The sequence below is a fragment of the Pimephales promelas genome, chromosome 22 (genome assembly GCF_988280905.1).
Source record: "Pimephales promelas chromosome 22, fPimPro1.hap1.1, whole genome shotgun sequence".
NCBI classification, from domain to species: Eukaryota; Metazoa; Chordata; class Actinopteri; order Cypriniformes; family Leuciscidae; genus Pimephales; species Pimephales promelas.
The window spans coordinates 14,979,541-14,997,657 of NC_142790.1; the positions used below are offsets into that span (position 1 = coordinate 14,979,541).

At 36.4% G+C, this 18,117-nt stretch overlaps 1 protein-coding gene across 5 annotated transcripts in view; it reads right to left on the reverse strand.

Moving 5' to 3' along the window:
* Positions 1–18,117, reverse strand: part of dlgap1b (DLG associated protein 1b) — a 132,546-nt gene that overhangs the window by 77,425 nt on the left and 37,004 nt on the right. For all 5 annotated transcript variants that reach the window (XM_089125570.1, XM_089125571.1, XM_089125572.1 and 2 more), the window contains exon 2: positions 6,421–6,505. The gene's annotated coding sequence lies outside the window, so the exon portion shown is untranslated. The remainder of the gene's footprint in view (positions 1–6,420; positions 6,506–18,117) is intronic.

Here is an 18,117-nt window from a genome sequence, read left to right on the forward strand (position 1 = left end):
TCTCCGTGTTTACTACAGAGGTTTTCTAGATGTGGTTCTAGAGGTGATTCTACAGTGGTTCCGTGCATAAGTGTATGATGTAGGCTTATTTGAAACGGAATACATATCTATATAATTTACAGTATTATACAAATTTTCAAATGAGCTTCATGTGAATATAATAAACCTTTGCAAGTGTGCAGGGTCATTCCATGGTCAAATCAACCAAATTTTGGAAACTTCCCTTGCTCAAATTCTGTAGAAAGACAAACAGTGACGAAAGTCAAAATATTAAATGTCGTGCATTTACTGAGTAATCCACTATAAGGGGGTCAAAATGACAATTTCCACCTGAGATTTGGAGACAAATTAGAGGGGTGTATAAATGACTTTAGAAAGATGGCAGCATCATTATTTTGTTTTTACACAGAGATTGGTAGGTCTATTAGTAAAATCTGTTGACTTTAACAATCTTAGTTGCATTATATACCAATGATGAAAGTTCAAAAATGGCAAAAAGCACTGTCTCAAGTTTGCCTACCTTTAACTCAAGAAGTTTTAAAGTTAAAACTTTAAATCTAAACCTTTTAGATACTTCTTAACAAACTTTTCTTTTGGTGTATTAATTTTAAAGGCCCTCGATGATTCAATCCTTGCGATATGAAGATCTTAATGTGGATCCGTGAGTATATTGGCAATTTGTACACATTTTCAGTGGTCAAAAACCAAATGTGGGTCACTTTCCACAAAGCTAAAAAAAAAATTTCTTTTAAAGAGGAATATCTAAGAACAAGTTATGTTAAAACTAGGAATCTCATTTTTTTTAATCAGCTCAATTGCATAAAACATGAGTACCATATACAGTATTAAAGTTTGCATGCCTGAAACTTTAAAAGACATCTTAATATCCTTCAAGATTATCGTTCTTTAAACTTTTCTTTTGAAATCTTCATTTTCAAGGCCCTATATAGTTCAGTCCCATTGATATCGGATCTAAAAGCAGCTCCATGTTCAAATTGTTGAATTTGACCCATTTTCAGTGATTGAAAACCAAACGTGGTTCACTTTGCACACAGCTGATACATATTGCATTTAAAGAGGAATGTCCGAAGAATGAATAATGTTTCAACTAGAATTGCATCTTGTTTCCCTCTATCAGAAGAATTGCAGAAAACATACATATGAGAGCCAAAAATCCACTGAAATTGTCAAGTTGAGGCACATTAACTTGCACTCAAACATGTATTTATAAGAATCTATTTTTTTATTCAGTTTTAGAGATATTTGGAAGATGGGATTTTGTTCATTTTAACAGCTTCTGATGCTACCAAGAGTATAAAAAATATGCAGTACCGTAACGTGTTACTGCATTGACATCCCAATATTTATGAGATTGAACTATATGAGGCCTAAAAATGAAGACTCCAAAAGAAAAGTTTCATAAGAGCAATAATCTAAAATGGCATTAAGATATTTTTAACACTTCTTGAATTAAAGACATTTAAACATGAAACAAAATGTTTGTTTTTGGCACTGTGTTTTTGTTGGTATTTGGTTATGTGTTGTAAAACTAATTTTAATAAATACAGCATAATTATTAATGTATTAGTAAATGTTGAAATTAACATCAACTAAGATTAATAAATACTGTAGAAGTAGTGTTCATTCTTAGTTCATGCTAAATAAAGTAGTTATGTGCGTGTACATGTACCTTTTTGTAGATTTGACTCAATTGCATACCTTTTAAATGTGCTTTTAAAATGTGTTTCTTCTTTAAAAACCATTCAATTTTAATACTCTTTGTAAACATATTACAATGTTCGAGCTTTCCTTTCTTTCATATAAAATATGTATTTAATTTAAATACTTTTTGAAAGACAGCAAATAATCAAAGAAATAATTTATAAATTATTTAACTAGGATAATAGTTGTAGATAAAGATCACGATGGGAAATCAAACAAATCATAAACCTAAAATACAATACGTAAAAGTTTTTTGCGCAGATTTCTTAAAGTAAATGTCTTTTAAAGTAAACTTCTCTAATGAAATTAAGTAAATTCTACTTAACTTAGTTAAGTAAAATTATCAAAGAAAACTTGGCCAGTTAAAGTTAGTTGATCAATTTCTACTTAGCAAGACTGAAGTTTACTTGACAAGACTTTGTTCTCATACTTTTATGCTTTACTTAGAACATCTAAGCAAGTAATACAGTATATATTGTGTAGACATATCCACATAATAGAAGTAATGTGGTACCCACCCAATTCCTAAATAAAGAGATCTCAATACTTTGTACACAAACAATACACAATAATGCTAACAATTGATGGATCATTTTTGTTTGTGAACTCCAGATGTCACAAAACAGCTTACTAAACATTACTAAACAACAAAAGTAATGATAAAACCATGTAAATACAGCTACAAAACAGTGACAAATGCAACCTTATTAATTATTTATGCCCAATCGCATGATGGAAACACCAGTCTCAGAAAGTTGAGTAGGTTTGTGTTTTAATTTCTACAAGCTTAAATTGAGCATGAGTATTATTTTAGAATTATTATTATTATTTATCTTAAAGAGATGAGCTCCACCCACTTTGGGTACAACCTAAGAGTGACATCATGGACACTATGGCCATATTTTTTAGTCTATGACTGCACCACAGAATCATTTTTAGATACAGAAGCAGATACGTTCCCTTATAATATTACTCTGACAGTGGTGTTTGGATTCATGCAGCTATTGTTGGAAGACTGTGTGCGTGTATGTAATATAACAGTGGCATCTTAAAAGCCACCGATTCTTTTGCTACAGCTCACAAAACAGCATCCTAGGATCCCTTGCTGCAGTTAGGCCGCTGTCATAGCGACTGTAAAAGCAAAGACCCGGCAACACAAAGGTTAGTCTGATCTCAGACAATGAAGTGAAGCTGACTTCACAGTGTGACTTCCCCTGTATCTCTAATCCTGTTCTCTGGGCTTCCTACCATGCCAGCGCGAGTCTCCAGTTCTATTAGAGACAGACTGCCGACAGGCTGATAGAAGCTGTTAGCATGAGACTTCCTCAGAACTACTGATGTGCACAGACAAATATCTAAAAATAATTCTTTGTGTCTTATTTTACTATATTTTAATTAAGTAAATAATTCTATAAGAATTTATATATATATATATATATATATATATATATATTAGGGCTGTTTGTGTTCACATAATATATGTTTGTGTAGTGTGTATAATTATTTTGAATATAATATATATGAAATATTTGCATGTATAAACTTTATATATATTTATACAAAATTAATATTATATATAAATATAAATATTTGATATATTAATAACACATTTTTCTTAAATATATGCATGCATATGTGTGTATTTATATATACAAAATAATTATACACACTACACACACATATATTATGTGAACACAAACTTTTATTTGGAGTGATTAATCACGATTAATCGTTTCACAGCCCTAATATATATATATATATATATATATAAATTCTTATAGAATTATTTACTTAATTAAAATATAGTAGAAATTGTGAAATTGTGAAATAATATTAAATATCTGCTTTTTAAAATGTAGCTAATTTGTTCATGTGATGGCAATCTTCATTGTCAACTGATCCTTCAGAAATCATTCTAATGTTGATTGCATTGCAGTAAATTTTTATATTACATAGATTGCCCTAATAAATATATTATAGAAATAATTAAAATTTGGGGTGCTGCTATTAAAGGTGGCATATGTAATAATTGAGGTAAAAATATCCAAAAAATGAGCTACACGCATCAAAAGAATGAGAAGAAATAAGTGCAATGATGTAATTAAAAAACTGGCAAGTTATAGTGCTGCCGAGATATAAACCTAAATTAGCATGCTAAATTACTAGCCCCGGCCCGGCAGGTGTCGTAATACCAGTTCCGGCCATGGGAGGCGGTATGCGGCCGGGCAACGTTACCACCAGCCAAACTGCAGTACACGAGTGAGTCGCGCTCGCGCCGGCTTGTGTGTACTTAAACCTGATGTCAGTCGTGTGGAAATACAGCCCACTACTACATTTCAGTTCAGGGAAGAGTTCAAAAAATGATTGGTTGACATTATGCATGAGGAATACATTTTGGTAAGTTGTAGCATACTGTATCTTTCAACAGTGTTCGTGTTCTTTTTCCATTAGCAGTTAGCTAGTAGAGATGATCGGTTCACGTGCGCTAGGGATCTGTGGTGTAACATGTACAAGCGCCAAAACGGTATTTATTGTTTGAATTGCATAATAAAATTGACAGAATCTGAGAGCTTAACTAACCTGCTTGCTAAGTGTTAATTGCATGTGTCTCACGGTGAATTCATGAGAGCTGGCAGCAGCGAATGCTGTCAGTCAAATTAATTCAAACTAACAATAAAAGTGTAATATGAACAAAACGAATACCATAAACTTAAAATAATAGCCTGCAGGCTTTTATTTTCCCATATCGTCGAAATGCAACAGCTTGTTTTTGAGACAGGCGTCTATGAGTCGGTCTTCATCATTTAGTGTTGAGATGTTGTTCATTTAGTCTCTGATCTCTAGAAATCTCCAAATGCTCCATGTGAAACTGCGGTCTTCCGACCTTTTACTATCGTGTCAAATGATTTGAATAATATGCAGAGAAAGAGAGCAAAACAGCGCTCGTTTGTGTTGTTTGAAGACGTGAGTGCGTGCGGCAGCGGCACAACACATTTTCTGGAGGTATACTGCCCCCATCTGTTATGGAATATGGAATATTTTTTGATTTTTAGTTCCAGATGGCACCTTTAAATAAATTAGTGCTGCTGACATCCTTCTGTGAGTTCTGTATGCATATATTTGCCAGATTTTTATTTTTTTTTTCTAGTAAGGATCAAATAAAAACAAGCAGGATTTGGAATGGATTGACAAACAAACAGCCAGTTTGTTTCCTTGTTTTCAGTCAAAGGTACTGGAATGCTGTTATGGAACATTCTGGGTCAATTTAACCCTCAGGTTTGTGTGTGTGTGTGTGTGTGTGTGTGTGTGTGTGTGTGTGTGTGTGTGTGTGTGTGTGTGTGTGTGTGTGTGTGTGTGTGTGTGTGTGTGTGTGTGTGTGTGTGTGTGTGTGTGTGTTTGGTTAGCAGTTAATTAAAAATCGCGTTCAGTGTGCTTCGGCTTACATCAGGTAGATGTGAGATATTCTTTCTCTAATAAGACTGTGTGTGTGGGAGGCAGTGTAGGTTCAGCACATTTAGGTTCGCAGTCGTCTGATCAATTCCTTTGGCAAAACAGCTGCTCTGCCACCAAATTTTAGAGTTTCACAGGCAGTCATAACACTAGAGCCTGTACGTTTCCCCACATTACCCAATTTATAGAAGATCAATGATCACGGACATAGGAACATCTGCTCTTGGAAACCTCATTGCTGTACAACTCATTGCTGTACAACACATTTTAATTGATAATATTCCAACATCACTTCTGATGTAATATTTGTGTGATATCAGATACTGTAAAAGTGGATAAACACATATTTCTACCATTTGGAATATATACATATACACACTCACCTAAAGGATTATTAGGAACACCTGTACAATTTCTCATTAATGCAATTATCTAATCAACCAATCACATGACAGTTGCTTCAATGCATTTAAGGGTGTGGTCCTGGTCAAGACAATCTCCTGAACTCCAAACTGAATGTCAGAATGGGAAAGAAAGGTGACATGGTTGTTGGTGCCAGACGAGCCGGTCTGAGTATTTCACAATCTGCTCAGTTACTGGGATTTTCATGCACAACCATTTCTAGGGTTTACAAAGAATGGTGTGAAAAGGGAAAAACATCCAGTATGCGGCAGCCCTGTGGGCGAAAATGCCTTGTTGATGGTCAGAGGAGAATGAGCCGACTGATTCAAGCTGACAGAAGAGCAACTTTCACTGAAATAACCACTTGTTACAACCGAGGTATGCAGCTAAGCATTTGTGAAACCACAACACGCACAACCTGTTATGACCTAATATAACAAATACATTATTAATAATAAAAATCACTACAAAATTTAAGAAACAAACATAAATAAACAAAAAATACAAATAAAAAAGGAAGGTATATGAAATCTTCCTCTGACTAATATTTAACTCAAATTGAAAGTTTGCATATTGCATTTTCGTTTCACTTTCATGAACATAAAGATTATCAAGAAATATTAAAAACAGTATAAACAGAATTGTCTGTCTCCAAACATTTAAACTTGAACTCGCCCCTCAGTTATAGCTTTGTCAGTGTATTCAGGGAATATCTATTGATATCTATTGATATCTATCTATATCTATCGTTTAAGTACACTGGAGCAATTTTAACAATGAAAAGAATGGCTGATTCTTTGGAAAACACTCTCTTCAGAGGAGACTGAGACGCATCCAAAAACTCACCTGATTTATTCTCTCTTTTTATTCATCCTTTTCCTGGTTGCGTTTAATTCGTTCCTCATGTCCTCCATGCAGGACGCCTGTTGCACTGAAATAGAAAAAAACGGAGCACAAAATGCATGAGACCCCATGTGAAAAGTTATTTAGAAGGTAAAATATGTATGAGGGATGTGTCATTCTACACCTTAAAATTTGTCCCCTGCATTTCTCATCAGGCAATGTGCATGTTGTGTTTTTCAGCTAACAAATGTGGATAATCTGAATTATTGTAGACATTACATTTCACTGGACATGGTTGTCAGATTACTGCCTATTAAAACCATTCATATTTTTACACAGAGATCTGTGGAGATTAGAGGATGTTATTTTATAATGTTTTTTATGTTTATTTCTCAATTAATACTATCATTCAAATTAAAAACAAAACCAACTTACATTCAGCGAGGATGCATTAAATTGATAAGTTGAAAATGACAGTAAAGACATGTTGAGCCCTCTCTTGCACCCAGGGCAATTGACTTTATACACTGACGCATTGTACTGTATCATTCCTATTTTGCACCTGACGCACAGCGGACTTTTCCCTCCACAGACGCATGTCGGTAAATTAGGGAATGAACTCGGGTCAGCGAAAAGAGGAGGCGTGTTCTGGCGCAAACAATCCCTGGTGCTATTTGGCAGTTTCAGGAAAAGCCTAGTCTAAAGTCATGCTCTGGCCTTGATCAAAAGCTGTTTTTGGACTAACAAGGAAGTTTTCAATTTTGAAACCTATAGGATTCTGATTACCTTTTAATATGTCAAAAGCTCAAGGAAAATTGAAAAATCCATTTTAAAGGGACTTTGAATATTACTTTTTTTATTACTGTATTTTTGATCTAATGTGAGCAGAAAAGACTTCTTTCACAAACCCAAAAAGTGTGAACAGTAGTGTATAATGTAATACAGTCATTTTTACTATACAAGTATAATTTAATAAAAACTATTTCAACTACTTTAAACTGTAGTCTATACTCTAACTATAATTTATATCAGTATTTATTGCATAAAACTAAGGTACAAATAGATAACAAGCCATAAGCGAGTTTTGGTGCATATTGTGCATATCCCCTTCAGATGATTGCTACACCCCTGCATACACACCATCACAATGATTTATATAACAATTAAATGATTTATGAGGCTATCTGTGCGTACTAAGGACCTTATTATAAATACATGTGGACTGTATGTGTTTGTGTACGCTTTTACAAGTATAATCAAAAGATGAGATATTAAGAGTGATGTAAAGATTTTTATATATTGACATGCTCCACTTTCAGGCACTGAAGCAAAGCCGTTTTTCATTGGCCTAAAGCTGTTCACACAGCGGAGTCGACCATGAATAAATTCACATAGGTTTAAACATTTGAGCAATTTCAGTGGTTTGGTGCTCTATTTATTCATGTGTGTGTGTGTGTTTGTGAGCACAGCAGAAGGCTGTTTGTGGGCAAGGCTTGCACACTGAGAAAATCAAAGCAACAAACTCACAGTTCAGCTTCCAAATGCTCTGCCAGGGACAGAAGTGAGGGGTAAAAAACATGAAAGCGATAGACAGACAAAAAAGGGGAGAGTACACCTTCCAGGAAAGAACTAGTGTGAAGCTTTCATTTTATGCCTATCTGAATCCCTTGAAAGACACTGTTCTTGAGTTCCGGTTCCAGACTGAGCATATGTGCAGCTTAAGTCCCTGGTACCACCTGCAGGGATATACGAATGGGAAATTATATAAGTTTATTCCCTACCTCTAAGCTGATTGGCTTAATCAATCGTTCACTGCAGTCTAGGCCAAAGTATGTGAGCAGAGTGGAAGGCCCAGTCCCAAATGGCTCCATAAACACTCGCAGTCTTTCTCCAAGTCTGCACTTTCATGATGTAATGTCTCTTTTGACTGTTGGTAAGAAATCGAGGTTGGTAAAAGTGCGCATCGACTGCTAATATCAAGCAGAAAGGGGGTGTTCGTGAGCACCCTAAATTGGACATCCATTAACCCTTAGGGGTCTAAGCTGTTTTCTGGGTCCTGGAGGTGTTCTGACATGTGTGCTTTTTTCTGTTACTTGTGACATTTTCAAGGCTAAAGTATTATTACACTGTATTCAGCACAAACTCTGCTACAATAATATGTCAGCAGCATGTATGTACGATTTTGTAGTTTTTAGATAATGTTTTGCCTTTACTGGCCATGTGCTTGTGTTTTTGTCATGTTTGTGAGCACATGGCTTGTGTTTGTTTCCTTGTGCCATGTGCTCTCCAGTTGATTGTTTAGCCCCTCCCATCTTGTTATCTGATTATTGGTTAATTTGCCCAACCTGTCTTTGTTACCTACTTTGTTTGCTCCCTCTATTTATAGAGGGAATGCATTGACGTCACTTTCCCGCCGGAACAACCCCCCTCAGCCTGACTGAGTGGCAAAAGATCTGCTGCGTGACTGTATTTAATAGGGGAAACTGCGAAAATGCAACTAAAACGAACAATTTTATCAATTTAAACTAAATGTTGGACTCAATAGTGTTCCTTACAACTTACTAAAGATCCAGTGATCCATGGATATTGACATGCAGCCAGGAATCGTGTTGCCTGACATTAATGTTTGCCTGATTTCGACACCGGGGAAATAAAAGCAATATAGACCTAAACATAAAGCAAATTTGCCTGTGAACGCTTTATATAAATACAATATAGGTAGGTCTAAATCCAGGTGATCACTTATATCAGTGTTATATATAGCCTATATATATCATCATATCGTCCAGCCCTAAAACTTAGGTTTTTTTATTGTTATATAGTATATATATACCACCTTTCACTGACTGGAGTCCAGTTGTTTCTGTGAATTGCAGCGATCCATTTGCTCCTCTTTCTATATCAGCCTGTAAAAATATACCTCAGATTTTTTGTCAAATCTAGTAGTACAGTCAATCGCAAAGCTCTTTTCCACTTTATATGTGTTGCGTTTGTTTTTCGCGGCATTCACGCTGAAAACAAATACAGTCTTTTTGCCACTCACTGTGAGTAACTGCAGGCACTCCGGCCGACGGTGACGTCACGCGCATTCCCTCGATTCTTCTTGTGTTTTCAGTCCTGTGCTGGTTTATCGTCATATGTTTACTGTGTGTTTCCCTGCTGTATGCTTCAGTCAGGTCAAGTCATTCAAGTCTCTATTATTTTCCCCCTCTGGGTAGTATTTGTTGTCTGTTTTGTTTTGTTTTATTTTATTATTAAAAACCCATCAACTCTTCCCTGGAGTCCTTGCTCCTTTCGCCATCACCACACCTGACAGGTGTTGATTTATGCATTTGTTTATGGTTTGACTTTAACAAATGCCAGTTTGCAATATCAAGCAGCATAACAGACTATTTTTGTATAACTTAAAGGGATGGTTCACCCAAAAATGAAAACTCTGTCAGTATTTACTCACCCTCATGTTGTTCCAACCCCGTAAGACCTTCGTTCATCTTCGGAACACAAATTAAGATATTTTTGATGAAATCTGAGAGCTGGATCACTCCTGCATACTAGTCCATAGGCTTCTTGAGGAATTGAAACTTGCTGGCCTCGAAAAATTATTAAAGACATCGTTAAAATAGTCCAAGTGACTTCAGTGGCTCAATCTTAACTTTATCAAACGACGAGAAAACTTTTTGTGCGTAAGAAACAACAAAAATAACGGCTTTATTTCAACTATTCATTTCCTTCTCTCTCTGCCTCGAATCAGGTTACTAGATTAATAACGTAAGCTTCTGTTATTGTACGTCACACGCATCACACACAAGACCAGCGTCGGCTAATAGTGAGCTTACGTGTGACGTAGCCCTACGCTATCACACTACGTTAACTGGCTAGAGGCCCATAGAGAAGGAAGTGAATAGTAGAAATAAAGTCGTTATTTTTGTTGTTTTTTGTCGCTTGATAAAGTTAAGATTGAGCCACTGTAGTCACTTGGACAATTTTAACGATGTCTTTAATAACTTTTTGAGGCCGGCAAGTTTCAATCCCTCAAGAAGCCTATGGACTAGTATGCAGGAGTGATCCAGCTCTCAGATTTCATCAAAAATATCTTAATTTGTGTTCCGAAGATGAACGAAGGTCTTTCGGGGTTGGAACAACATGAGGGTGAGTAAATACTGACAGAATTTTCATTTTTGGGTGAACTAACACTTTAAAATAACTAGAAGCGAATGACACCATAAGCTTTGTACAATCATGTTACAAATGGCTGCACCAGCTTTTTACATTAAAAATAAGGTGGATAGGACATGTGAAATGGAAAACCCTGAGTGGAAATTTAGTGGACCAGAATGCTTCGAGTAGTGTCAACTCCTAGTTCATATACACTGTTCAAGACAGGCTGTCACTGTGCATTGATGCTTTGGTTTCTTTAGCATCTAACAATATTGGAGAAAACTAAAAATCAATTGTGGTTCTTTAGATGTGATTATTTGCACATTGTTTTAATTTGTTGTGATATTGCTTACAAATGAAACACTGAAAAGTGTCATGTTTAAATTAAATGTTGCATAATGCAGCTTAGCCTATAAAATATGTAACAATGAATGACAACAGCTTCAAATGGTGGATGTTTGGTTTTCCCAAGGTGAGATAGAGAGTGAGTTTAACAGATGGTGTTTTAAGGAGAAAGCGTTGGCAGTACTTCTAGACTAGAGGATTGTGGATATAGTGGTTGTAGGGCTGCATTTTTGTTCTGATTATCGGTTCAAAATAGCAATGCAAGCTTCCAGCCTCACACAGTGGTTCCTAATCTGAGTTCCCTAAGGGGGTGAGGGAACTTATATGCTTTGAGGTCAAATATTGATGCAAAAAAAACCGTTTTGTTTTTGAATGCTCCAAACAAACGGTCACTTATTATCTGAACCATTGATTCATAGTCTATAAACTTGCTGATTACTGCTATGGCGCAGGAGTATAAGGAAAATAGGAGAGAGGCCATACTATGCATATATTCTTTTATTGTATTTGCACAGGAGCAAAATTTCGGCGCATGCCTTCTTCAGTGTGCCAGGAGTGTATGGGCAATGTGGCGAATATGAAAACCATGAGCCAGAGTAAAATAACACAGTTATAAGGTGTTTAATTCATGCTATTTTATTAAATATCTCCCAACCAATCTGCATTAACAATAGCTGCTTTTCAGTTCGCTTATACTGTATGTGTTGTTCTCCTTCCACTCTCTTGTGAACCCTCACAAATGGGGTCTCAGGTTTTGTTATATTTAAGGAGGGGAACTTTAAAGACTATCCATCCATCCATCTATCTCTTTGTCTTTCTCACTCTCTTTTCCCTCTGCTGTTTGGAGCAATTTCAATTTCACGCTCAGCTGGGACACATCATCTACTCCAGCTTCACACCTCCCCGTCAGCATGCCGGCAGCATGCTCAACAACACATGCATAGAAAGTTGAACACCTATCATATGCATATGGTTATTATACACACTAGGTGGCTGATGGTCACAAATGTGTTATACTGTAGATGAACGCATGACAGCCTAAACAGACAAGTCTTACAAATATATTGAAGGTCAGGTAGCACCTGAAGCCTGGAAAAATATGTTGAGAATATATGCACAGTCCACATAATACATTAGAGAAATACAGAAATCCTTTGACTTTGATATACAAGAGTTGAAGTGAATGAATTTTCAAAAGGAAAGATACTATCTACGTACTATCTAGGCCAGTCAGTGAGATTAGGATTAGTATGTTCCATTGTACGTTGGAAATAGTATGTCAAAAGTGCCCAGATGGCATTCAGTTTTCTGTGGGTTTTCAAAGTGTACATCTGTGCATGAGTTTTGGGCTAATATCACCCACAAATCATTGTGCTTTGCAAAAGGACTGTGCAAATACTGTTCTCACAATAATGGCATATTTATGGGTTAGAATTGTCGCATTATTACGAATAAATAGGTTAATATTCACAAACAAATGTAAAGAGATTCACAAAAATGTACCAAATTCACAAATAAATAAAATGAGACTTGCAAATAAAAAAGTTTTTAAATGTTTTATTATTTTACAAACTCTACACATTTATGAATTGCTTCTTGTGCATTTGTAAATCCCCTCACGCATCTGTGGATTTTGAAACACTTCTAGCTTCGACTTGCAGACAAATCCACAAATAAGTGGACTCCACCCACCGTTTACTCAAGCCAATCAGATAACGGCCAGATCTAAAAAGGCCTTAAACTCCAACAATCTTTTGAAAACGGTGTTTTAACCACACAAACAAGTTCAGCTCAATTTGAACGAAGCACCCAAAGATTATTACTGCTCTTTTCAAGGATTCAATCAGTTCCTTCCCCGAGTGTAAAACCAAACGCGATTGGTTGTAGCGAGAATGTGCTACAATTGGCCAGCCCAATGCGGCCCGTTATCTGATTGGCTTGAGTAAACGGTGGGTGGAGTCCACTTATTTGTGGATTTGTCTGCAAGTCGACGCTAGAAGTGTTTCAAAATTCACAGATGCGTGAGGAGATTTACAAATGCACAAGAAGCAATTCACAAATGTGTGCAGCGATTTACAAATGAAAAGAAAATGATTCACAAATAAATGCCAGGAAGAGTTGTATTGGTAATATAATAAAACATTTGTAAATATTTTTTTTATTTGCAAATCTCATTTTTATTTGTAAATTGTATACATTTTTGTGAAACTCTACATTTATTTGTGGATCTTAATCTTTTTAATTGTGAATTGTACAATTTTTTGTAAAAACTCTTTACATTTATTTGTGAATGCTCATCCATTTATTTGGAATAATGCATCAATTCTATCCCCACAAATATTAGCTTAGTTAATACACTAGTTGTCACACTTCAACTTGAATATATATATATATTCAAGGATTATATATATATATTAGGGCTGTGCAAAAATTAATTGCGTGTGCTGTAATTAATATATTTGTGTGTGCTGTATATAATTATTTTGTATATATAAATACCTATGCATGCATGTATATATTTAAGAATTATTTGCGCTTAAATTCTGTATATATATTTAAATACATAATCTATATTATATAAATATAAATATTTTATATATGAATAACACATTTTCTTAAATAAAGACATGCATGTGTGTGTATTTATATGTACAAAATGATTATATACAGCACACACAAATATATTATGTAAACACAGACTTTTATTTTGGAATGCAATTAATCGCAATTAATTTTTGCACGGCCCTAATATTGTTGGAAACAATATTGTTGGAAAACACGTTTTTGAGTAGATACAATCTCTAAAGTCAACCTCTTTAACCACACATCTGTTTTTTTTTCCATGTACACACTCATCCTGACCCCTGATGTAGAACTGGAAAACTAATACACTTTCAAATAATGTGCATTTAATGATGATTGCGAATGAACCTTAGATTACCCTCAGACTAAAGAGAAGATTGAGTTGCACTCGGCATGTTTGGAGACAGTCGTGTCTTTAGAGGTGTTCGCTGCATTAGTGACCCTTGTGAGTCCGCTTAAAAACTCACTTCTATGACACTGCCACACTCATATATATTCACAAGCTCCTCATGAATTATGCATCATTATGCAAAAAAAAAAAAAGGGATTAAAAAAGAGTGCAGAAATTGGCTGTGACCTATGCAAAACATACAGAAAGAGAGATGGGAAAGTAAGAGAGAGTGCCGGGAGGATAGCATGACAGGAAACAACAAGACGTCTTATCTGAAATCTCCAATGCTGCGGTGTTATCTTCACTATCAAGTTGAATGCTTGAGTTGTCCGCTTTAACATGCATCAGCATACTCAACCTCTGCAGTTCGACAGAAACAAGAAACCAAGACACTGAGCTACAGTGAGTGTATACTAATGTAATTCTACCAGAACAAATTGGAGCAGTCAGAAAATGACAAAAAAACTATGGATTTTTGTTTTGTTGTATGAAGAAATTGTATGGGTATACAGTTTTGTGATGCGTTTACAAACTTTTTTTTTTTCTCTTGTGCCAAAACAAATTATAGATATGAAGAAAATCAAGAAGAAAACATTTTTAGCTGTATTTATAAACTTCTTATTACTGTCTTGCTTTATGAATGATTAATTAACTGTTTACTCATGCTTACCAAATGATTATTAGTGTGTAGTTATTATAAAGTGTTACCGTGTTTGTAACTAAATTCTTATATGCCAAACGAGAGTTCTCATGACAGAAATACTGTCCTAGCCAATGGAATTAGCCTCTGAAATATTTATTTATAACTCCTCTCTTTCTCTACTGACATTTCATCAAAATTATTTGTAATGAACATGACACTGTGGTGAAAATGGTTATGGTATTGTAGGAAAAAAATATATATATATTCCTACAATACCATAACCATTTTCACCACAGTGTCATGTTCATTACAAATAATTTTGTAATTTTGTACTGTATGTATAAGAATTCTTCTGTGATAGATGTATGTCTACTGTTGGATATTATTAGCAGACACATTAAGTGAGAATGTGAAAAGTGTTTTAAGAGTATTTATAGACCAAAAGGGCCAATAGAAACACTAAACATTCTCTTAAAACTACAATGTGATGTGTGCCCTTTTGGTTCCTGCCTCTTTCTCACCTCATCTTTCTCTTCGACTGCAACAAACTGACCCATTTCTAGAACAGTCAGCATTCATGAGGATTATGGGTGATAACTGCACTCACACACGCACACACACGAACAGGCATATACACATACACAGTCAAGTTTGATGATTGTCTATGCTGTGCCCTTTGAAAGAGGATTATAATGGCCGTGAAAAGACAGTGAATTATTGACAAAAAAGCGACTGGATTTAGATTTTAGGCCAGCCGGGGCTAAACAGGAAAGAAAGTGAGAGAGAGAAAGGTCATCCAAAACCGTCAAGCAGGCAGTTACAAGCACATTTACTGGTTTCTGTTTTTCTCAGGTTTTTGTAAACTCTCCAAGTGATGAGCTCAATTACAGCACTCATGGAATCCTTCCTGATGGATCAGCAGCTGTCAGTGATTCAGGTGAACACCTACGTTCATGGCAGCTTAGGGAGAGTACAATCCAATATCCGTCAGGTCTCTGGGGACAAAAGCTGTTCAGACGCCATTGCTTTCTTTCCTATAATTGTAGTCTTCAGGGCACTAGTGCTACTGGGCAGCTGTGCGCTCATGTGGAAGACAGCGGCTATCCCACAATGCACTTTCAGCCTTTATTCTGACATCTGAGGTCGAAGAATTACAAGATTTAAGGAATTTTAAGTGTGTCTGCGTGTATCAAAAAGGTTCAAGAGAACCCGGTACATTGGAAAAGGCTCAGCTCACTGTTGAGTAAGCAAAAAGTGGCCTCTGAAGAAATTTGCAAGTGAAATTTTCTCAGCACTCCAGTGTGAATTTGTTTGGCAGGCACCAGGCAACTTAAAGCACAAGGCAACAATTATGTGTCATCAAATGTTACCAGACTTATGATTTTCCCTTGGTGACAGCAAAAAAAAAAGAAAGAAGCAGCAAACTCATGGAGCAGAGACTGTAGAATACCCAGAAACTCCTAGCAAACACTTAAGCCAGGGACACACTTAACGACTATAAGGCCGATTATGAATGTAATTTGATACTTGATCATGCCCAAACGTGCCGAGTCAGAGACAGTAGCGTTCAGTCTGTTTAAAATCTGCTCCAGTCATTTGAAACAGTCAGTAAGTGTGTTAAGTTCAGTCTTAGAATGTTTGCTAGTCATTAAGTGTGCATTAGCAAACTAGCCCAGCATTAGCAAAAATTCTAGCAAACATAAGAAATATCTTAACAACCACCAATGCCCTAGCAAAAATGTACAATACCCTTGAAACCATTTAGCAATACCAAAACCACCTTGAAAACTCAGAACACATTAACAAACACCAATCAATGGCCTAGCAAACATCTACAAAACCCATAGTATTCACCTAGTAATGCCGCAACCATCACAAACACACTTCACAACCACTTAGCAACACCCAAGCAAACATCTACTGTAGCAATTGCTTTGCAAAGCCCTAGCAACATCTACTAAACCTATAAGCATCCACCTAGCAGTGCCCTAAACCCATCACAAACACCCTAACAACCACTTGGCAACCATCTACAACCCTAGCAACATTTAATCATCTAGAACACACTAACAACTACCTAGCAACCATCTTAAAGACCCTAAAAGGAGTTAAAAGGCGTTAAAAGGCGCTTTTGGTTTTATTTTCCTCTAAACCATCAGACGGCACAAAAACTTGCTGCAGCACTTTCCAAAACATCCACTTCTTATGATGCACATGGACATTTGCAAATATGATCTTTACATGGTGTACAATTAGTGAGGATTCAGGAAGGACGTTTAGTTTTCGAAAGGTACAGTAAAGGCCAATTTGCCAATTTAGGCGACACCGTTGTGAGCATTTATACTTCTGCGTTCAGGTCTTGGTTGCTCTGCAGTATTGCTCCGAGACGCTAGTTGGCGGCGGAGGGTTTTAATGTTCCACTGTGTTTAGATTCCTCGCGGCTAGATTACTACAAGCAATGGCGACTGAAAGAGAGTGGATCATGTTGGAGTTGGAGATTATTGAGGTGAAAAAACAGTTAATTTTAGTGAAATTACTAAAACTGTAAGGCAGAAATGAGAAAAGACGTCGGAGGAGAAGGTACGTGCGGAAATGCGTAGGAGGAAATGCGATGCTACCAAGCCGACCAATCACCTATCTTGCGGTCCGCGTCGTCGCGACGTGTAGTTACATTTTTGAGGAGGTGCGCGTCAGGCTGCGGCGAAGGGTACGCGGTATGGGACGCGTCTGTGCGTATGCTACGCCGTACCTACTGCGCGCACCCTACGCAGAAGTATAAATTGGCCTTAAGCAGTAGACCAATCACAACAGAATGGGATATCTGACCAATCAGAGCAGAGTAGGCTCTCGGAAAGGAGGGGTTTAGAGAGACTGAATCGTCAAACGAATCGTTTGAAAAATGTGGTGTTATGAGACAATGTATATTATGGGTAAATGTTAGTGACCTGCATGTAAACCTGTTGTAGGAGACCTCCAAAACAAAGCTTTAAAATAGCATAATATGTGCACTTTAACAATAAAACCAGGCTGCATTAACACAATCAAACAAATAAAAACACACGTACCTTCCCTAATATTTCAAAGAGGCGCATCTGTTGAGCCAGAGGTTTAACTGCAAAATAATGCCATGGGACACAAAAAATATACACCCAGATGCTTCCTCATAAACAAATACATACATTAAACAAACAGATCACAGCAGTTCTGCGCCAACACTAATTGTATTCTGTTCACATACAGTTTAATATACAGACATTAACATTCAGAAAACACACTCCACTGTTCATGATCCACTGCCTCGCATTCTCTAAACACATGCACGCACGTACACTGTCATCACTCACATATGGCTTCTCTGGTGTGCATGGCCAAACACAGACCCACATCTACACACTGAGATACACGAGGGTATGCCACTGTTGTTTAGGAACTTTAGGGCTGAGGCTCACTAATGTTAATTCAGGCCACATCAGCATGACGTTTGCACATCCACAGCATGAAAATGAGGTGTGGCACACACACATACACACACACAGACAGGATGCAAATTCTGTGTGCAACATATAGTACATGAGTGAAT